Here is a 22,836-nt window from a genome sequence, read left to right as displayed (position 1 = left end):
GCACAATCCTACAACTGTCTGTTTATTAATACATCAGCTCTGAGGATTGTCTTATAAGACTGGACAATTTAGATATTTACAAATATTCTGAAAACACTTTCTTGAGACCACTGTCTACTAAAAACAACACAAGGCACTGCTTGTCATGGAGCAATGATTTCAGCCTTTAGGCGTTACATCCAGGCAGAGTTGAGAGGATGTCATGTGATGGTGGTATTGACTCAGTTGCAGAGTTTGAGAGCTGTACATACCCACACAGCTGAAGTGCTATCTGCAAATTCAAATTCTACTCCCTAAAATTATCTTTATGAGCATAGAGGAATTCTAAAAAATAATTTGTAAGAAGGTTTTATGCTGCAGGCACTCTTGGCCCAGAACTTCTCTGTATGGGATACAGTATGGTTAATTCAAGTTTGGTATGTGGTTGACTCATTTATTTTGAATTTTTTTCTTTCTAAAACTGACAAAGTAAGTTCAATGCAGTAATAACTCAGAACTTTGAAATTAAAAATATTTATTTAATTAAAGCAAGGCTATAAAACCACTATCACCTTTAAAGTATTGACTGCAAGCTCTTGGCAGACCAGCAGCACTAGTCAATAAATGGACTCTCTGTTTTAAGTCACCCAACTGATTTCTCCATTTGACAAATAAACTATTAATCTCAAACAAAACTACATCATTGCAAAGACTAAGTTAGAGGCTCAAGTTTAAACACTCATAATGCAACAAAGGTTATTACTTTCCTAAATGTAGGAATCTTTGTATTGTGTCATCAAGGAACTTCTTTTGTTTCTTTTGCCTTTGGTGCAGCTATAATCTCATCTGAAAGGTTTTGAAGTATTTTAAAAATCAACCAGGAATTTAAAATCCAAATATTTGTTTTAATTTTCCAATCTATTACTACATGTAAGGAATGGAATTTATCACAATCTAAAACTCCAAGCTGGAGCCAATGCTTCAGAGATATTGCATGACATGCAGGTCAGTGCTGTTTAAGATATTAAAGGGCTCCTTAACAGTGCAGGTCCTTAATAACGATTAAGGACATGGAACTCCTATTCATCCTACCAGATACGAAATATCTAATCACAGTCAGACACTCCTAATAGTTCTACTTGTCAGCCACATGCATTTTTTAGTATCTACATACCTTTCAATGTGTGCCATGTTTACCAGAAACAGTTCACCCCCTCATTAGCTAATTCTTTTGCTTAAAATAATGGGTTTCCATATAATTCTTGTTTCAAACTAAAGTTATTTCTCTTCCCATTTATAAAGAGCTCCACACTTCAGATAGTTTTACCCCTATGAACTTTTAGATCACTGAGTATGAAATGCTAAAAAATAATAGATGGCAAATTTTGGGTTGTTTGCTTTATTAAGTGGGTCTACATTAATTACAATTTTAGATAATGAAATATAAATGGTAGCAACCAAAAAATGAAGATGCACTAAATGTTACACTGGGCATTAATGCTGTGTCTAATGTGAGCATTTGCCATCAATAGGAAAGAGCCTTTTAAAAACCTGCAGCTGGATGCCAGATTCATATTTCTGGTATACCAATTAAAACTGAAGATTTCAGCATGCTGGATTTTAAATTGATGCCTTTGTTCATAACTTGCCACTTCTAAAGAGACCAAAACAGGTAAGGAACTGAGTTTCTTTAACTCCTGCAATAGCTTTTAAAATAACTTAGTACTTTTTTTGAAAAATAATTGGCTTCCACTGTCTTGAACATGGTGCCAAATGAGATCTCATGTTTCTAATACTTACAATACCTTCCCCTTAATTTTTATCTCTTTGTGATTTTCAACCAATTTCTACCTAAGCTCAATTTCAATTCGGCTACTAAAAACCAAATGCTGCTTCTATTCCTATACTAACTGTAAAATATCTGTATCAATGTAATACTTACAGCTACTTTGTAAACAACACGTTTCCATCATTTTCACAATTGAAGATATCAAGAGAATACATCCAGAAGTAGTCCAGTAAAATGATTAATTTGAACCATTGCAGCAATGAGTCCATACAGGTGCAGCCACAATCCAGAGAGAGGAACAGGGGCAGTGTGAGAAAGAAAAGAAAAGAAGAAAAAGTTACTTACATTTGATCAAAGTAACCCACAGTATTTTCTATCTAGTATGCTCAGGATGCAACATTTTAAGCAGAATCACAGAATGGTTTGGGATGGAAGGGGTATTGAGGAACATCTACTTCTAAACCCCCTGTCATGGGCATGGACACCTTCCACTAGGTCAGCTTGCTGTAAACCCCATCGAACCTGATCTTGAACACTTCCAGGGATGGGACATCCACAACTTCTCTGGACAATCGATTCCAGTGCCTCACCACCCTCACAAGAAAGAATTTCTTCCTAACAGCTAATCTAAACCTATCCTCTGTTAGTTGGAAGGCCATTTCCCCTTGTCCTCTCACTTCATACCCTTGTTAAAATTCCCTCTTCACCTTTCTTGCAGGCGTCCTTAATTTACTTTGTTAGTAACCTTAATTTAGTTTGGATTATACATAAAACAACCTAATTTCATGGTAATATAGTATATGAACGCCACCCATTTAAAGATCAGTACAGACAGCTGTACAATAACTCTTTTTACTTCAATTACTCAGCATGTTTTTTGTTTGCTATATGCTACCTGAACCTGTAATGGGTTCTGGAGTGTTTCTTCTTCTGAGGTGTTCACTAGAACACACCATCTCATTTCACCACACTACTGCATCACATCTTTATTTTATTGTGGAAAAGGTACAAAGATCAAAGCCATCACCCCAGCAAATGTCTCCCAGCATTCTGCATTTCTAAGTCACTTTACACATTCAGTGAACAGTGCCAATTCACTTCATTTGCAACACTGAGCATTAGAGCACTGCTGCAACCTTGGGCACAACTGTCATGGTTCAACAGTCAGAAAATAAAGAACAAAGCAGGGAGCACAAGCTAAGTGTCTATCCAACAACATCTAACTCTGTGCGTGACAAGAGGTCTACAACAGTTCTCCAACACACCACTTACAATACCTTAACTAAAAGCTGTAATACAAATATCCTGTTTATCACTAAACATCTTCCTGTGCTTGAGTATTTTAAGACATTGATACCAACAAAGTAAAAAAAAAAAATCTTAACAGCAAATTCTACACTGGCAGTTAAGATGCTTCTGCACCTTAATATCTAATTTTTAATCAATGTGATGGAAACTGCAGTTAAAAGCAGTTTCCCTTCTGTTTTTCAACCTAATGCAATATAAGCTTTCTGATTTTACAATCCCCTTCATGTTCTGTCAGCATCCAGAGCCATACCAGCTCAGCACACTGGGTACATTGCTGCTGTACTCTTCTGAGAGGACAAGTAAGCAAAGCACTGCTGATCAATGCCATTCCTTCTCTGTGCCTCGCAGAAAGGTGGCACAAGATGCTCTGGAAGAAGTTCCCTTTGTTTTAGGAGGGAGATACATATGCAGCAGATCTGGAGCAAGCTGTACAGGCTGTAACATAATGAACGTAACTAATACTGCAGTTCCCACAGCAGTTCCAGTACTCCAAGATTTTAATATCAACCACCTTAAGTACTACATTACTATCAGGTATCATGTTGCACATCACTACTTTCTACGGTGAAACAAGGTAACATCATCAAGAATTAGTTCACTAAGGGCACACAGGAGCCTCCTTCCCTGGACAAAAGCAGTACAATTTCAAATCCTATCATCCAGCAAGAACAGCCACATGGATCACACCAAAGTTCCTGCCTTCAACAGTGGCTGGAAACATACATCTAAGGTAGCACATACAGCAGAATAAACAGAGCAGTGTTTCTCTTAACACCTCCACAGTCACCAAAGATCTACCTCACAAGCATTTAGCATGGGGTATTTCTTCACTTAAATTGCATTTGACCAATTTCTCTTCCATGCACACTCTTCCTATAATCACTAAAACAGCATCCACAGAAGTCCCTGTAGCAAGGACTCCCTCTGTACATGGTTAAAAGGATGACTATCATTTCAAAATTACCTCCTGTTAGCTTAACTGCTGCACAGTAGTATCTTCATTGGAAAACAGCCCTAATCATCTAACGTACTGCATTCAAAAGAAGCCATTTCATGTCTCTGCTCCTGCTGCTAGTACATAACTCTAGCTCTGTACTCTTCTGAAGAAGCCAGGGCAAGAGCTACACACAGTATCCAAGAGGCAAAACGCAGATCCTATGTCTGATCATGTGCTGTCTCTTACTCTCTGATCCTTTTACTGATTCCCAACATGTAACTTATTTGACTCCCTCCAAGCACTGAGCTGATGACACTGTGAACACAAGACCTCACTCCTGAGCTCTAAAAAATGTTCACAGCTTGTCACTGAGCATATAGCACAGCAGTCCACGTGCATCACTTTACATTCACCCAAGATACATTCCAGATATTATTTTATATCAAGTCTTCTAAGATTTTCATGTTGTTGTAGTTGTCAGTTATCTCCAATCTAACTTAGCACAAATGAAGGCAAGCCATACAATTATAAATCTGGCCTTAGATGACTTTCAGTGCATCTACTCTGTGTATTCAATATTGCTTTAATGTACATCTCCCTCAAGCAAAATGTCACAGCCCACATAAACCAGCTGCAGAGCTGGTGTTTTTGGATCCATCATTTGAATCAATGAATTAATAGCTAGCAGCAAACTGCTCTAAATATGCAAATGAGTGAAAAGACAAACAGGGCATCAGTGGCTTCCCAAGCATCTCTAAAGGAGATCACTTATTTAAAAAAAAAAAAAAATAGGAGTTTCTTTTTAAATAAGTCTATCATCTTTGTTATTGCCCAGACACTGTAATTTACATTTCTCCTTTATTCTGGGATGACTGTGTTCAGGAATGATAAATTTAAAGTCATTATTCAAGTATTACCATCTGGGCCAAAGGATGAGAGTCTCTGGCCTAAGGTCCAGTGCCTGCAAAAGAGCATACCTTATCCCTCTGATCAAAAGGGGATGGAAGTCTGAGGTGAGCTAAAGCCATTTGTTTACCTCTATGATGTGCAACCTGAGAGTTCAGCTCACACTCCACACAGGTAAGTGCAGCTTCTGTGCACTGATAACAACCAACAGCCTGTAATATGATGTTATGAAAACTCTTTGAGGATTTATGACATAGCCAAAATAGCAGCAAATATTAATGAAGACAGCTGCAGAAAAAATAAAAGACCAAACAGAACAGCAGTGTGACATTGGGGAGTCACTGTCCTTTCCAATCAAGGCTGGCTGTAGCGCTTCTCAATCCAACTTATTCTAAGAGAAATACTTACTTTTCTTCTAGTCACCTCCTAGGAAATACTGCTTTTAGAAGTACCCAGGAATATCACAGAAAACCCAAAAATTGTTGAAATCTGACCATAACACGAAGTTATATTAGAAAAGGCAGATACCCTCTGCATTTGGCATATGATAGGAATGTTTGTTTTCATCAACAATGAAAAGAAAAGCTAATTATTCTTCATGCATTTCACACAGTTAAACCAGGAGCACCCTATGAACACAGTATTTTTTTCTACAATCTACATTTGCTATGGTGTCAATTTGTTTTGGTAAGGTAACTAGATGCAAGGCAAGTCTTCTTTATACACAGTTTATTTTACTCAGTGCTGCTAAAACACATGAATTTGCACCTGCTCTAACAATGATTTCAAGAATTAAAATAGTATTTTTAAAACTTTTAGCTGAATTTCTGCAAACCGTTTAGCCACAGTATTTCTATACAATATCCTACCACCATGCTGTGAGTGATCAGACTGACAGTTTCTGGTTCTATGCATAATGACTGGTCTACAAGCACTGTTTACTTCTATTTCCTACACTATCCCTGACATGGTAACTTGTTATTTTCCTCTTTCTAGCACTGCTAGTTACTTGAAGTCTCCACATCAATACAAAGAAGCCTCCAAAACTTGCAATAAGGCTTTACCAACACCTTCAAAACCCCTTCAAATCTTCTACAGTTTATCTAACTTTCCATTTTTCCAATCTGTCAATATAGAGACAATACATAGAGAAAACAAGTAAGACATCTCCCCATCTTGTCCTCCCACATCTCAGAGACATAACTATGCATCTTGTAACTCAGTTTTTGTTACTGCATTCTTAAAATACAGGCTTCAGGTAGCAGTATTTAGTGTAATAATGCTTCTACAATCCATGAGCACTTGTTAAGACAATATGTAGTACCTCAGCATTGACTTTTTCCTCTGCAAATACACTTTAGATAAACACAATCCATACTAAAAAAACCAAACAAACAACAGAAAAAAATCCAAAGAACAAAAGAACAAAGTATGGAAATAATATAAAAGGGAAACTCATCAGATCTCTTTGCAAATTTAAACTTAAGTTGAGCATCTATGAACACATTTGTCCTTTCACTATTCAAAGTAAAGTAAAAATATTTGCTGGGTCAGTAACATATGCTGTAATCAGCATGGTAGAAGTCTAGCACTGAAATGGAAAGGAAATGAGTACTTCTATTCCCTCAAACAGACATCAGCTGCAGCCTTTCTTCACAAGACAACAACTTGATTTCCAAGTGTGAACTGAGAGTATGGCCTACATTAGGAAAAAAAATATTTTCATAAAGGATTAAAAAAAAAATCCTTTCCGTGCACAACCATAATTAAGAAATGACGATCTCTTTCAGTCTCTAGTAGCAAGCTGAGTAAGTCAATAGTACTGATTTCAAGCACTGATACACTGAATGCACTAATTCCACTGTTCCTCAAAATTGCACTAAGCATAATGAGTGAGCAGGTGAAGAATGAGCTTTAGGCATCCCACTTCTTTCCCATTCCTAACACCATAATCTGGCTTATTAAAAATTGTGCTGAAATACAAGTGGTATCTAAGAGCTAAAGGACTCTGCACTGCAAAGACCAGAAAGAGTAGAGAGCATAAGCTGTCTGTTGAGCTACAGGCAACACGTTCAGGAGGATAGCAAAAAACTCCAAAGAAAAGCAAACAGGATGTAGTAGGCACACTACTAAACCTTAACTTGTCTAGTAAAAAGAAATCTGAGAGACTTCAGAGCCAGTCTACAATAAATATGCACAGCAGCTACAGCCAACACAGCCAGTGCTGCACTTCTTTGAGCAGCCAAAGTGCAAGAAAGCAGACAACTACAGCAAAATTAAGCCAGTTAAGTAGTAACTAATTATAGTTATAGAAGGGGCAGAGAGGGAGGAAAGTTGTCAAACTATAAAAGTAGGCCTGTATAACTAAAACATACAATGTTAAAAAGTTCTACCCATTATGACTCTATAGAATAATTCAGGCCAGCCACATATTGTGGCAAGTACATTCTCTCTCTCTCAGGATTTTTCATAGAGGTGCACAGAGAGAAATGAAAGAGAAAACAATTTCTATTTCTGCTCCTTGTTTTTCCTATGTGGAATGTGTTTGGAGAATTGTTTACCTGGAGTGATTGCTTGATTGGATTCTGGTGAGGATTGTTTGAGCCTGATGGCCAATCCAATTCACCTGTGGCTGGACTCTTACGAGAGGATCACAAGTTGTGTTAGAGTTAAGAGTCAGAGAAAGTAGTATGTAGTTTTAGTATCTTCTTTTTTATGTAGTATATTAATGTATTTAACATAGTTATAATAAAGAAATCATTCAGCCTTCTGAATTAAGCCAGACATCGTCATTTCTTCCCATTGGGTTCACCTGCATTTACAATAACATATGTTGACTTTTTTTGTAATAGTTCAGCCTCCACTAGGAATAGCTAGGTAATTAATTCCTTGAAAATCAAGTAAACCTTTTTTGCAATTTAGATGAGATTTTAAAGTACAAGAATACTACTTTAAAGCTTCTTGAGTGTTTGTGCATTTTCCCCTTTATTCTGGCTTTAAAAAACCCCTTAGTCTGCCTGCAGAGAGCAGCACACAAACCACTATCACACAGCAACTTGCATCCAACTGAAATGACCAACTCAAAATCACATTTGACAGTGAAGTGACCGATTATCTTCCACTCTATAAAGTCAGGGTTGAAATGAAATGGCAGCTGGGGACTTTCTGTCAAGAACAGCATCAACCACACATCACTTGGTGTGTCGATCACCACCATTAGCTGCCCTAAATCTTCTCCCTCAGTTTTGCTGTCTTTGAATGTTTATTCCAATACAAACACTGAACCAAGGGCTGAAGATGAAAGATACAAAAGAAAAAAATATTATTAAAAACCACCAAAAAAACCAAACCCAAGTATGGAAGATCCCTGGATACAAAGCCTTCAAGGAAAAAAGAAATACTGAACACAAACAAACAACTTGAACAAAAAGAAACTATCTGTTATTCCACTTCCTATTTAACATGTCTCATGTCTATTTAGCTTGTGGATATTTTCCAAGAGACTTCTAAATAAAAGATTTTAAAATAATTTTTAAAAACCCCAAAAAATGCCTACCAACCAATACCAAAATGGTGGCATCTTTCAGAAAGTTTTATCTCCCACTACTTTCATCTCCTATGACATCAACTAAACAATGGTTTTGAAAAGAGCCATTTTTAAGGAAATAGAAATTCTCCCCCAAGTAGGTCAGTGCCTCTACATGGAGACCATTTTGAAAGTCTCACTTAGCACTGGAAACACCAAAGGAAGAAAGCATAGTAAGTACTAAGAAACAAACTAACATGTCATGCTGCAATGTATCATTTAGTTCCTTTGCGATATCCTTTTTCAGTTCCTTCAGGTTCACCATAACATTGCATTTTCCTTCAAAATTTGCATACAGCTTGATCAGTTCACAGAAAGATTCAGCAGGGAATGATAAAAAACCCCCAAAATTTAAAAAATCCCAAAAAAACCCCAAGAATAAACCCAAATTAACTGATTCCCACACCAAATCTCTGGGTGAAGCAGCAGCAACAGCACAGGTATCTCATGTAAGCCCAAGCACAGAAGATAGTTTCTCAGCAAGACCAGATTGCTGCAGTCCAGCTGGGCAGTATTTCAGCCAAGGGACTCTGAAAAAGGCATTTGCAGGTGTGCACTCTGCACTTCCTTCTGTTCAATGCTTGGAATCTCCACAGAAGTGAACTCCCCAGCAGCACATCCCATGCTCCCTCCTCATCAAGCAGCTCTAAGGATGGCAGGACAAGAAACACCATTATTACAGCTCTAGCCCAAAGGATTACTATCAGATCTAGTAAAATTTCTTGAACATGTAGGCGCAGAAATGCTAATGAGAGGTGAATCATTCATGCAAAAATACTCAAGTACATTCAACATTGTCTAAATGAAGTGTGTTCCCCTCAAAGAGAGAAACTACAGTATTTCATCCTGATTCTTCTGTCAACGTGGACAATTGTCATTTGAGAAATAACTAGGGTGAAGGCCTTTTACCATACATTTCTGTATGGTGGATGCAAATCATTCCAATATGGAAGTCATCTGGTCTTCTGTACATTCATATTTTCCTATACTAGTTTCTATGTTGAACTCCTTACCCTCTGCTATAGAGAAGCTTTCAAAAGTCCTGCTGGTTTCACCATGACAGATATTTTGAGCTAAAATTTTAAGTCCCTGTTCCCCCTACAAAAGCATATTTTAATGATACCAGAACACAGAATTTAGGCTTTTTAATTCTCATTTTCGTGATATGCTGAAATCGTATTTTTGTGTTTCAAATCTTCTACTACAAGGTTCATCAAACCTTGAGATGGGTCCATAGGGATATTACATTACTAATACTTCGAGAATTTTACCTTTTAACTACTTTCACACTGAGTTCTCTATTTAGAATATAAAGAATTCTAATGAGACTAAGATGATTAAAAAAAGACCCAGGTGTTATTTCAAAGAATTATGCCAAGCCAAGCATTAAAACCATTCCATGTGTTAAATTTAGATGTTATGAAACACAGCTGGCTGGCTGCATTGTTTTTAATTATCTTTATTTTTAAGCTAGGGAGATACCACAGAAAGATAGCTCCCATCATAATTACTGTGTAAGGAAGATATCAAGTAAAAGTTAAGACTGTTTCCCCATGAGTTGCAACGGCAACTGATATAAAGAATGGTCCATATCTACAGTAAAATTTATTATCCAGATTAAATATTAAAAATATTACAATATACAGTTGATAAAACTACCATTCATCTGTAAAATAGGTCAGCATTTTGAAATCCTAAAGTTTCATTTCATTCACTCTATATTAAAGATTTAATTTTTAACTTGGTGTTTAATGCATATGTTTTTCAACGAGGAAGGCAACACGTCTGAGAGCAACCAAATCAACAGCAGTCAAACTGCTTTGTATGACAAAACTAAAGACTGTAAGGAGTGAAGCCACAGCTGGATTGCAAACCATCCCAGCAATTAACAGCACCAAAGCTGCTGGTTTCTCAACTTCCCAAATCCTTTTGTTTTTGGCTTTAGTAAGGAAGCTGGCTGTGAAGAGCATGCACTACATGGTCCAACACGTTCACCAGCTGAGCAGCTATCCTGCATGATTAGCCCTGCCAAATTTTCAAGTGGGAGTTAAATCCTCTCCACACCTTGCTGCCACACCAGAGTACTCAGAAGGCAAGATGCACAGCCAGAAACACAGTTCACAGCAACAGGAAACCCAGGCTCATTGTTGATGCCCACAGCCACAAAGAACTGAACACATTTACCTAGGGGGACACTGGAAGCCTTGCAAGCCGATCACAAGGCCAGGGGCAAGTGAAAATCCTTCAGTGAGCAGGTTAGAGCCCATCCATTAATACTTCTTCGCAGAAGCTGTGTCTCAATCACTATCAAAGTCTTCTTCAAATTAACTCTTGCATGTGTTTGGACAAACAACACATCAATGGCCCTTCATTACTAACATACTGACATTCAAATAACTAGGTCTGCATAAAAATACTGAATATTAATAAAATTTTAAACTCCTCAGCAGAAAAATTCCACTGTTCAAGGCTTCTGAACACAACAAACCTCAACCTTTTACAGAGCCCCTGGTATTAAAGACATGAAAAGGAACACCAACCACCACCCAGCTCAAAAATTAACTTACTAAATTTGAAACTGCTGGTAAGGAAAAACTCCCTGCTGAAATTCCCAGCTTTCCTTAGCAAATGTTTATGGGATGGGGGCTCATTACCCTTACCTTCTCCTCCCTTCTAGCATCTAGTCTTCAGCATTGTTTTGAACTTGTAACATTTAGCCATTTTTTCTTTAACTGACTGAAATGGATATTTTTTTATTCACAACCCTAAACTGTCAACAAACAACCACATAGTATGGTTTTTGCCCCAGCTGCTTTAAGGTCTCGTTCCTCATTGTTTCAGTCTCTCAGATAGAAATTGCAGGCTCTTTCCACTGCTCCGAGAACTTATTGGTTTGCAGATGCCCACAGAACTGCAAATAAGAGCACTGAAGGTCAATATTTGGCACAGATGAAGAGTAGTAGGTGACTTCGAACTTCAGTACCATACTGCAGCAGTTTGCAGTCTATTGTCCTCTAAGTTCTCCCTCAACTAAGTGCTACAAAAATACAGAACACAGAAGTTAACAGAATGGCTTTCCTTTACCCATCATCAAGGGATTACTCAGACCTTGATTTCACACCATCTGGCAAAGCCTCCCCAGAAGAAACTAAGATAATCTTGAATCTCTTGGTTTGTTAATACACCTTTACTAACTACAATTAGAACATGTTCATTCCCAGAAGCAATGGATGGGCAGAAACAAGAGGATCTTGGCATCAATCTACTTTGGAAACTTTCACTGTCCAAAATGTAAAAGCATTAAATTACATTTAAGCCAGCATCTGGAATTTTACTACAGTGCATATTGGTAAGATCACACATTTAGAAAAGCCTCTGCTGTCAGAAAGCTTCCAGAGAATTACATTTCTCCAGCAACAGTTTTTAATGCCTCAGAACTGCCTTTTTTTTTTTTTTTTTGTAACAGGAAGTCAGCTAAAACTGTGATACCACCATACTCAGGATCTGATCACGACTACAAGACCCTCTGCACTGTGAGATTTCTGCAGTCATCATTAATGAGTGCCTTAGTTTTTCATACCACTCTAGGAAAGTCCTATTGCTAACATAATATTACCATAAAAGTCATAGGCAATGATTCAACAGCCTGTAATAAAAAGCCTCACCTCACCCATTCAGTGATCAAGGAGTGAGTGACAGGAACTGAAACAAAAGCTATTAAACTTTGCCCACTTGAGTTTATTCTCAGTTAAGTCACCAGCCCTCACCAAGAGGAGAGTACTACATTCTCAACCACTAGCACTAATTCTTCCAACAGGATACAGTCTCCTTCCCTATCTCAACCACTGGCAGAGTGGAAATAAACAGACTGTACAACTAGATCAACTACCATGTATCTGCTGCCTTGGGCACATTGACACAGCAACTGCCGGCCTACCTTAAGATTCAGTGTTTGGGTGGGAAGAGCAAATGAAGCCTCTTCTCTTTGCACCAGTCTAAAGCACACACTAAACCAAGGCTGCATGCAGCTCTCTGCTGCCCAAGTGGTCGGCTGAAGTTCCAGCTCTTGCCTCGACCCCACTTGCATTTCTTTTTCCATGCCAACACTTCTGTGATCACATGGTATGAAAGGTTCAGGGAGCTCAACTAATAGAAAGAAAAACTATTTTGAGGAAGAAAGAATAGGCAGACCCTGTGAGCTGAGCTCCATGAACTGACCCGCTATTGGGGTGGAGAGGCACCAGGGTGGGCAGAGCAGCAGAACTGACTCCCTTCAAGCAGCTGGCCAAGATTCACGCAGGAACTGCACCACCAGGGCGAGCGCAGGCTGCCTTCCTATCAGTTCTGATAACTGCACATTAAACAAGTGATTAGCTCACACACCCAGTTGAAAACTACTCTACTGTAAGGTTAACTTTCCATTGCATCAGCAAGCTCATCTAGTCACACCACCATATGAATATTCCAAGTTTTCCTACACTGTGCATAGAAAACACATATAATCAAGACAGGATTTTTCAACTGCAGTGCAGTTACATGTCAGTCTAGGCTGTAAAATCATATGGTAAGGTTATTACGAAAGAACAAAAAGAAAAGCAGAGGACACTCCTGGGCACACTAGAATTCCCTGCACACTGTAACAGAATTACACATAAATGAAATTCAAACATTGCAACTGGCCAACACTGAAAAAATGTTTGATTTAAGTTAACATTAACATAATGCTTAAGTATTCTTGGCAATTTCGATCACCTCACTAGGTCAAGTTTCATTTTATTTAAAGTTCAGTATGAATTATTACATGAATGGTCTTTTAAATGTACAAGACATAAAAACAGGCAATATTTAATGAATTATTCTTCTAAGAATCTATCTGCCCATGATTCAGTGGCAATCACTGGCAGCAGTACCAACCTTCATGCCATCTTACATTTTTCTCAGCATCAACTCCAATGACCTACAATGCTTTTTCAGACAAATGTCACTCCAGAAATTCTGCCATCAAGGACTTCAGCTGCCTTTCTGAAAGGTTTCTTTGTAATAACATCACTGTATGATAGGCTGATTTCTATTGAGACTGCTTTGATTAGAATTTGATAAACTACTACTTTGTAGCTCAACATTCACCAACAATGTTGCAGAGCACACCTCATATACCTAGTTTGTATTTCGATTTTTCTGGTCATTTTCCTGTCACGGTTTACCCCACAGCACTGGAAAGAAGCCTCATATGGGACATTCTCTGCCTTAAGAGCACACTACTAATGACCACTGTCATCCTTTGATCTTTTTCATCAAACAAAAGAGCAGTCTAGAGTAATTTTTCTTTTCTTCAGGTCTCACATCTTTTTTGAGTATGATGCAATCTTTCAATTTAAAAAACTATTTTAAAAGTTTCAGATCAATACTATGTGCTGTATCTTAATATCAATCCCTCTAGAACTACAACAGGTCATGGGAAGAAGCAATCCACCTAACGTTTTAATCAATCCTCCCCGTGGTTGTAAGTCAACACCTTAAGTATTCAGATTAAAAAGCAAGAAGCACACAATAGTAGTTTTGAGTAAGAAGAGCAGTAATAGGAATAAGCAAAAAAAAAAAAAGGCAATTAAGAAAAGCTATATTTGGAGATGTTATTTTCAATGTTTACCAAAAAAAATTCTAAATCTTCTGTACCACTAAGAAATAATTCAGTTCTATTTTAGTTTAAGTGCTTTTGAATGTAACACCCAGAGTGATATTGTTCAGCAACACTGCTTCCAAAATTATTTTCAAACGCGTACTGAGCTATCACTGCGTTAAATGACAGAAATGTGGCATGAAAACAGCCACACAAAGAGCCATTTGAAAATAAGATACAGAAGTATTCTGTTCCCCATGAGTGGCTTTAAGAAGGGCTGCTGGGCAGTGCCTCTGAGCAGCAGCCCTGCCAGCCAGTGAGAGCAGCAGGTACCTGTAAGGCATATCTGAAGCATGGAACTCCACTGGTGCACAAAAAGCAGAAGATTAAGTGGCTTTTGGAGGAAGGAAGTCCAGGACATACATCAGAACAGGGTTTAGTCAGGCATGTGTTTTACACTAACTCAAACTCTGTCAAAAGAAAAGTGGATACATATTGGCTCCTGAAGTGCTTATGAACCTACTCACTACTTTTTGATTTTTAATGTAAAGTAAGGCCTACAGGAATTTCACAGCCATGTCCACACAATGACGCTAATACCTGGTTTTACAGGGCTGCTGCATTAAACTAAAGTTATGAAAGTAAATACTGACCTGATTGTTTCCTATTTAGAAACACTGCAGAACAGAAAAGAGCTACCTGATGATATTATGGAATTATCAGTACGCAGCGATTAAACCAGGGCTGAAAAAAAAATTGACTCATCCCTGACATACATGAAATTCACTCTGGCAAGGTGAACAGGAAATCACTGGTTTCTGTGAGCTGAGTTCCTGGCCCTTGCAGTTGAGAAATGCCTGCACCTTGCTTGTGCCACCATCCCCACCTCTGCGAGACATCTACTCCACAAACATCAGCTCAAGACGTTCAACCCTCCTGGGGAATAGTTTGTGACCACCTACAGTTTAACACTACCCCAAATTTGAATTACTAATTTAAACGAGGCTTAACTAAACTACTTAAATGGTGACTAAATGCCATTCTAATTACAGAGCACACATTTGCAATTAACTAGCTCATTTCAAGAGCTGGAGCACCAACTTACAGAAAACAGAACGTCACTCATACATACACATCTCTGGTCTAGACAGGTTAAGTGAATAGTCTGGCAAGAAACTGAAGCTAAAAATGTGTCTCATACTAAGTCCTCTCTCCTACACCTTCTCTGAGGCAAATTTTCTTTCACTGACTTTATGATTAAAATAAGGTTTTGAAACTGCAGCCATTGTATTTTGCAGCTATTTGTTGTCTTAATGAGTATTTTAAGGTAGTAATAAAAAAACCACCACAGCAGCACTGAGTTACCAGAACTGAAGAAAAATAAAGCACACGAAGCATGAGTCTGCCCCATGAAAAAGACCAAATACCACTAAGTTGACAGCCAGTTAAAGAAAAAAAAATTCTGCTGTGCACGTTTAGACATTTCTATGCAAGAAAAAAAAAAAAACCTCTTGTATTTCAGCTTACAAAGCAGACAAAACAGACCTTTAACTTCTGCACAAGATAATCAATCAACTTTTTGCCTATATACACAGAAACACATATGCACTGAATATGTATCTGAACCACTGTTCTGAGACCAGTTACTTGTCCTTATGGGTAAGCAGAAGGAAATGCTGAGAGTTATTATCAGTGCATGGATGATATGCACAGTTCTTGTTACATCTGCTTCAATTTCAAAATGACTTAAGTAACAACCCTTTTTTCCATAGCAGCAAACACAGAACAGGTGACACTCTTGGATTCCAACTGAGGTTTCAACACAGACAAGGTAGTAATTAACCTTTAAAGCAATGGCTTCTTGAAACCCAGTCTTTTAAGGTAAAAAATGTCTATTTATTGGTTTTTGTTATTCGTGAGTCAGCTCAAAAAAAAAAAAAAAATTGCAGTCATCCAAAGGCAGATTGAATTACTGCTCTTATGTCCCCAAATCAACAGCTAAAAATGCTAGTAATCCCACAAACTAAGCGGGTATCAAGTGAAAGATGCTAAACACTACACAAAAATACATCTCCCTTTATTTCCTAACATTTCAGCAGGTAAAAACTTTATTATATATATATAATCATAAAGAAATAATATTAATTTAATACCTCAGTGAAAGTTCTAAATACAAATTAAATTATAATTTAGCACTGAGCAGCTATTACTACAAAAAAAAAAAAAATCTCACTTCCATAAGAAGATACGGTCTACATTTAAGCCCAGCAGTGGCCCATCTAACTTTAATGGGAACTAAACCTGCATATTTTACACAAACTGATTTTTTTTTGGTCATGATATTAATACAGACCAGAGGTATTTCTGCATATAGAAGCATTTCTTTCACTAAGCACAACCTAAAGCCACTGTCAGTCAGAGGGAGAGTACAATGGCCAGGAAAAAACATTCAGTGAATGGGTAGTTCTGTCAGTCTTCTGTTCAGCGATATTTCATCTGCAGGAGGCGGCACACAAACTGCACGCAGAAGATTCCTGAACGCTGTCTTTTCTTGGAATTACATTTGCACATAACTGGTTCAGCGTGAAGCCAACAGCTTCACGCTAAACTAAGTTTAGCTGCTTTTCCTTAAGTCGCCCATTAAAACAATCTTCGTGCATAATCTTCCCTTTTCCCAGCCATCCCCCCGAAACACTAAGTATCCCTCCAATTTATTCTGCAAGACTAGTTCGCTAAGCGAGCGGATCAAACAGAAACTGCTCAAAAGGCGTTTCATAAAGACTCCCGGGGCAGCTGTTCGGAAACTGTAATTTCTACTTTCTCCTTTTTGCAAACGACCGGCCGAGGACCCCTCGGGCTGCAGGGGCACGGGCTGGGCAGCGCGGGCGGGCGCCCATGAAAGCCAGACCCAAGCGAGACACAGCCCTCCAAAAATGCCCTAAGGCGGAGGGGTGGGGGGAAGGAGAAAAAAAAAAAAAAAAAAAAAGAAAAAAAAAGGTGGGGAAAAAAGGCAGGAGAAGGCAGCAAGGGAGGCGGGCAGGCGGCTGGCGGGCTCCCGCTGCCACACACGCTCCCACCGCGCACGGGCGCCCCCTTCCTTCCTTCCCCCTCCTCCCGCGATTCCAGTCCCACCCGCTCCTCTCCCGCATATTTGAAAGGCTGCTTTAATTCCTGCAGCAGCAAATTCCTCCCTCCCAAATTTGGGCGCAAAAGGAGAAAAAGGGGAGGAGGGACTAGGATGGAGGGGGAAGGGGAGAAAAACGAGGGGGAAGAAATATCTCCGGTATTCTCGCCGCCCGGCTCCGCAAGCCCCGCGCAGGCATTATACAATTTCGGCGAGGCAGGAAGTGACTGGGGGGGGGTGGGGGGAGAGGCGGCGGCCAGGGGGGCTGGAGCCGCATCTGAGGAGGAGGACGAGGAAGGCGGGGGGCGGCCAAAGGGACGGGGGGCCCCGCGGCGGGGCCGCCGGGATGGGAGCCTCGGCGGTGTCGCTGTATCCCCCCCCCCAACCCCGCGCCGCCTCTCAGCCCACCCATCGCGGAGACCCCAGGGCCCCAGGCTCGCACTGTCACGGCCTCCCCGCCGCGCCTCGGCCCCGGGCTGGAGACTCACCCATGGCGCTGGCCGGCGGCGGTGCGGCTGCCGCTGCTGACGCTGGGCTCCGGCTGGCTGCTCGTCCTCCCGCCCTGCCTCCCTCAGCCGCGGCGGCTCCGACCGGGCCGCCTCCTCCTCCCCGAGCGCCTCCCGCCAGCCAACCCGGCGGCGATTCTCCAACGCCCCCTACGCCGATTCCGCCGAGGGGCCGCGGCCCTTCCGCACGCAGCGCCTACGCGCTCCCGCGGCCGGACGGACTTAGCGGCTCCGCTCCCGCCGCCGCCTCTGCCTGCTCCTCCTCCTTCTCCCTCGCCGCCTCCGCCCAGCTCCTCACACGCTCCCCGCCCGCCTCTCCGAGCACACAGCGGCTTCCGGCTCAGCCCCTCCGCCCGGCGCCGTCCCCACGTCTCTCTCCCGCCCCTCCCAGCCCGGGGTCGGTCACGCTGTTATTTCCTCTCGCGCCGCGCCGGAGCACAGAGGGAGCGCTGGGAGGCCATTTTGGAACCGGGCGCACGCTGCGGGAGCGCGAAGGCCGCGCGGCGGGCGGGCCGGCTCTGCCCGCATCAAAGATGTCCGCCGGGCTTGACGCGCGGGGCGCGGCGGTCGCGCCGCCCCCGCCTCGCGCCGGGGCCGTGCTCGGAGCGGCGCCGCTCCGCGCGCGCCGGGCGGGCCCGGGCGGGCCGGGGCGCCTGCGCCGCCCGCGGCTGCCCGCGGCATGGACAGAGCGAGCGAGGCCTCGGGCTTAGCGCCGGGAGCCTCGGGCTGCGGCGCTCGGCTCGCTGCTCGCCCAGCATAGTCGTGATTGGGTGCCCAAGTGCCCCGTAGTGAATGAGGACTCGGTGAGAAAACGCCGACCAAAACACAACCAAACCATTTGAATGCAGGCTCTAGGTAAAATCCGTCCAGGGGGCCGAGGGGATGGATGCGTGGGTGCCCTGGGAACGCCAGTGCCCTGCTGCCTGGGCTGCTCTAGTGCGTCCCTGAGAGCCTGCATCGGCTCCTCGGAAAAGCTGCTGCCAGCACACATAAACGTCCACTGCAGTGCAGGAGTGACATGGGAAAACATGGATTCCAAGAGAGGCAGAAACTTGCCTTTTGCCTTTCCTGTTCCAATAGAGCTCTCAACGTTGCATTTCTGTTTTACGTTTTGGAGAGCTATCTGTCCAAAGGCTCCAAGAGCCTTTTAAAATCTGGGATATTTTATGCTCAAACTGGAATAGTGGAGACCTGTATTTATGATGTGTGATTTGAAACTTAGCATACTTTCTTTTGTGTCAGGGATTTTCACGTATGGTCCGTTCTTGGCCTTTTCTTTCACATGAGACACAGTGCACTTCTCTATTCAGGAATTCAGGTTAGCAAAAAGGTAAAAATACATTAATTTACTGTTTATTATATAATTTGTTACTGCCATTATTAAAAATGTATCTTAACATCATGCCCTGGTATCAGGAGGATGAAAATAGCAATTTTCATTTCACCAGCCAAAGGAAATTTTTCAATAATGCAGTATTTCTGTAGGCAGTCATAACCAGGCAGGCAGGAGCAGCAGTGAAGACACAAAGTCTGCCTTTGTTTCTCACAGAGTTCCATCCAATTCTTTCCTGTCTAGTATTTTTTTGTGTGTGTGTGCATTTGATAAGCAAATACTTTTTATGACAACAAGGAATATGCATAATCTTTTCAGAAAGGTATGCAGCCCTTCACAATGTGGTTCATCACTCTTTAAGAACTGGAAATGTTACAATATACTGTGGTTCTTGGGTGCCCAAGGGAAAGAGATTTTTGTTATCGTTGGTCACAGGACTGCCAAATGTTATCTCGTAAATCCATGTCTTTCACAATGGATGATGTAAGAAATAACCTTTTTTTCATTCTGGTTGGTTTAGGTGGTAATGTCCATGGCAATAACATAGAGCTACATTGTTCTTGTGGTTATTCAAATACCAAAGAGAGACATTTTATACCACAGAAGTTGTTCACTGAATGCAAAATATGGTCCCCACAGCTCTCCCATAAAAATACATTGTGGGAAAACAAACAATATGAGTAATACTTGTTTTCTTTCTTGTAGTAAGGGCTTCACATTGCTTTGTCTTGGTTTTCAGATATGTAATGTTGAGAAAATAGCATGTAACTGATGGGGATATCTTCAAGTAGAAAATCATGATTTCGGGGGATTTAATTTTAAGTAAAACAGTACTTTGTGGATTGATTGTTGGAAAAAGTGAGCTTGCACCTTTGAAACCTACTGCAAAACTGGCACAGGGTTAATGAGGAAGCAAGATGCAACCCAATGGGTTTTATGTGAGGTTAATGTCCCATTTTTCTGGGTTGTGAATAGCAGTGTGGGGGGTGTCTTTTCATACAGCAATTCACAGGCTTTGGAAGATTCTGCAAAATTGTGTTCATTTTGAGAAATAAAGCAAATGTAAATGGGTCCCTGAGGTTTGAAAAATACTGTGTTCTGTGTACAATATAATAAATCCAATCTTTTTTCATTCCTGTGGTGATCTGCTGCTCCCCTTCAAAAGCAAAGGCTTCATTAAATATGTCACTAACTTTAAAAAACTTAACAAGTAAATTTCAGGATTCTGCAGATTGTATTTATTTGATTCAAATATAGAAGATAAAATTTTGTGACTGCTTTTTGTGAAATTAATAAAAAGCTTTGCAAATCAAATGCAGGATGCTACCTGCCATAACTCAACCCCCATCTCTGTCCCTCTTGTCTTCAGATATAGAAACAAAAACCACTCACCTTATTTAGAAAATCTACTAACTGGGCTTGCCTCCAAGTTGGTTTCCAACCAGCCTAGCCAGTTTCAGTTTCTCCTTGCCAGTGAGACATAGGAAGGCTATTTTGTTTTTGTATTTCTCTTAATGCAAGCAGACATGACTCACTAGGTGAATTTGCACACAGCATTAGCTCCAGCATGAGATGTGGTGGAATAACTGCGCTTATAGTCTCCTGACTTGCTCCTGCATGGCAACTCCAGTCCCTCCTGGGTTGGTAGGGCCCATGGTGCATCTCCAGACTGAATCATGCTTGCTCTGTCAGTCCAAAGTATGCAGCATCCTTTGGAGCTGTTATGCAAGGATCTTTGTGTACCAAGCAATGTCTTGTTGAAACAGGTTTTTTACATCAACTGGTGAAGTCCCAGATTCCTGCTCCTGTCTACAGCCTACCTCTTGCAAGTTAGGAGGCTGAGGATACTCAGTGGGGAATAATGAATGCAGCATCCACCTTCAAACCCATCCTTAAATTTTAGATTTGTAGTAATGCCTACCAGCATCTTGACCCCTCTTTGACCCCTGCTTGTCATGTTGACCAGAAGTGTCTCTTGTCCTTGTACTTGTGTCTTGTACAGGTGTTGCCCCTTGACACCTGTTGGGTGATCTCTTTGTAAATGCTGCCATTTTTCTCAGTTCTCTAGCACAAGAAACAGCAGTAATACAGATGCTTACAGTAATGTGAGGCATTAGGTTTCACATCTGTCTTGTCCATCGACCCTGTCCGTTGGGGACATGCCAAGAACAGTATGGTCATTTGCCTGAATAAATGTTTCCAGAGTCAGGCCTGTATTTATGACACCTTTCTGTTGTCAGAGGCGGAGGACTGTCATGAAACAACCCTTGCAAACTCACAAGCAGCACAGTAACCAGCTAGAGGGATGGAGCACCTCTCCAGTGAGGAAAGGCTGAGAGAATTGAGTTTTTTCAGCCTGAAGAAGAGAAGGCTTTCAACACCTGAAAAGAGCCTGCAAGGACAAAGATGGACTTTTCACTGGAGCATGTAGTGACAGGACAAGGGGGAATGGCTTCAAAGTGAAAGTAGGTTTAGATTAGATATATGGGAAAAATTATTTTCTGTGAGGGTAGTGAGGTACTGGAACAGGCTGCCCAGGGAAGTTATGGCTGCCCCATCCCTGGAAATGTTCAAAGCCAGATTGGATGGGGTTCTGAGCAACCCAGTCTAGAGGAAGATGTCCCTGCTCATGACAGGCCGTTTAGAACTAGATGATCTTTAAAAGCCTCTTCTAATCCAGGCCATTCTATTATTCTACCCTAACTATCATTACTGCTGCATCACGACTGCCGTCTTTGGCTTCCACCTACAAGATTATTCTGCAGATACACAAATGAAGAAAGAGAAAATGTTCACCTCTTGCCCCCTTTTTAAGTTCTCCCATTTTCTTTTTTAAAAAGTGCTCTGCAGCCATGAGAAAGAGCCACATTCACCAGCAAGTGAATGCTGTAAAAGTTATGAACACAGGCTTCTATTGAACAATTGCTACAGGAAAAATACAGCATCTCTTGTTTTGTAGTGTGTTTACTGTATCGTCCTGGTATACATCCATTACTTCAATTATCTAAAGAAAGAGGCTTTGATAGATTACGACCCAATGATGTGATCCTTGTGAGAGGCACACACATGCACTTATTGTTTAAGGTAGAAAATGGCTGCTTTGTGCAGTTATATTGGTGTAGCAGGGAATATAGCTCAGTAGAAGGAAGGCAGCCTAACCCTTAGCCCCGCACTCACACCAGCAACGATTACTTCCTTAAGTGAGGTGAGATACAACCTTCATGGCAGTTTCCTTCATCCATGTGAAAGACTTGTGTCTTGGGAGACATAGGAGGTTTCCAGTGGTGTTAAGCAGTTTGAAAAATGCACCATCTAATGCATTGTACAAAAGTCACAGATGCAAGCTGGTGAGCTGACAGATTGAAAAATACATTTCCTACATCAGGGAACCAGAGCCTTGAGCAAAGGCCCCTCTCACCCTTCCATCTCTCTGCTTGCAGGCAGCAGCAGCAACTACTGGTATGACCAGGAGCTAGGTGATCGTGTGTGCCACGTGTCCTGTAATTCCAGTTCTCCATTTGATTATTTGTTAATAAGTAAGCCCCACTAGGGTTGGGCAGGTCTGGGTAGATGCTTGTGAGGCTTTCCCTATAGCCAGATGTGTAATCGCTAATGAGCAGTGCTGCAGCTGTGCACAGCTGATGGGCTGCTGTGTCTGAGCAGGACACGAAGGGGCTGCTCAGGCTGCCACTGCTGTGAGAGCCAGGCCTTTGGGCATCTCGGCTCGCTGCCTATTCACGTTAGCAAG

The 22,836-nt window shown here is 41.2% G+C and overlaps 1 protein-coding gene and 1 long non-coding RNA gene across 4 annotated transcripts in view; one reads left to right on the top strand and one right to left on the bottom strand.

Moving 5' to 3' along the window:
* Positions 1–17,858, bottom strand: part of SEPTIN7 (septin 7) — a 78,258-nt gene extending 60,400 nt beyond the window's left edge. Inside the window, exons 1-3 of one of the 2 annotated variants that reach the window (XM_021553263.4) lie at positions 17,738–17,858; positions 7,481–7,558; positions 1,922–5,131 (exon numbers count right to left, since the gene is read on the bottom strand). The gene's annotated coding sequence lies outside the window, so the exon portion shown is untranslated. The remainder of the gene's footprint in view (positions 1–1,921; positions 5,132–7,480; positions 7,559–17,737) is intronic. The other variant, XM_085573341.1, reaches the window with a different exon arrangement.
* A 530-nt stretch (positions 17,859–18,388) lies between these two features.
* Positions 18,389–22,836, top strand: part of LOC146768220 (uncharacterized) — a 34,396-nt gene continuing 29,948 nt past the window's right edge. The window contains exons 1-2 of one of the 2 annotated variants that reach the window (XR_014953289.1): positions 18,389–18,610; positions 18,998–19,085. This is a non-coding gene — a long non-coding RNA (uncharacterized LOC146768220). Of the gene's footprint in view, positions 19,086–22,836 lie in introns of both variants that reach the window. The other variant, XR_014953290.1, reaches the window with a different exon arrangement.

Source organism: Lonchura striata, chromosome 2, assembly GCF_050655825.1.
Source record: "Lonchura striata isolate lonStrDom1 chromosome 2, ASM5065582v1, whole genome shotgun sequence".
In the NCBI taxonomy this organism is placed as follows: Eukaryota; Metazoa; Chordata; class Aves; order Passeriformes; family Estrildidae; genus Lonchura; species Lonchura striata.
The sequence above is the reverse complement of the archived record's forward strand: the minus strand, read 5'-3'. Positions and strand labels throughout refer to the sequence as shown.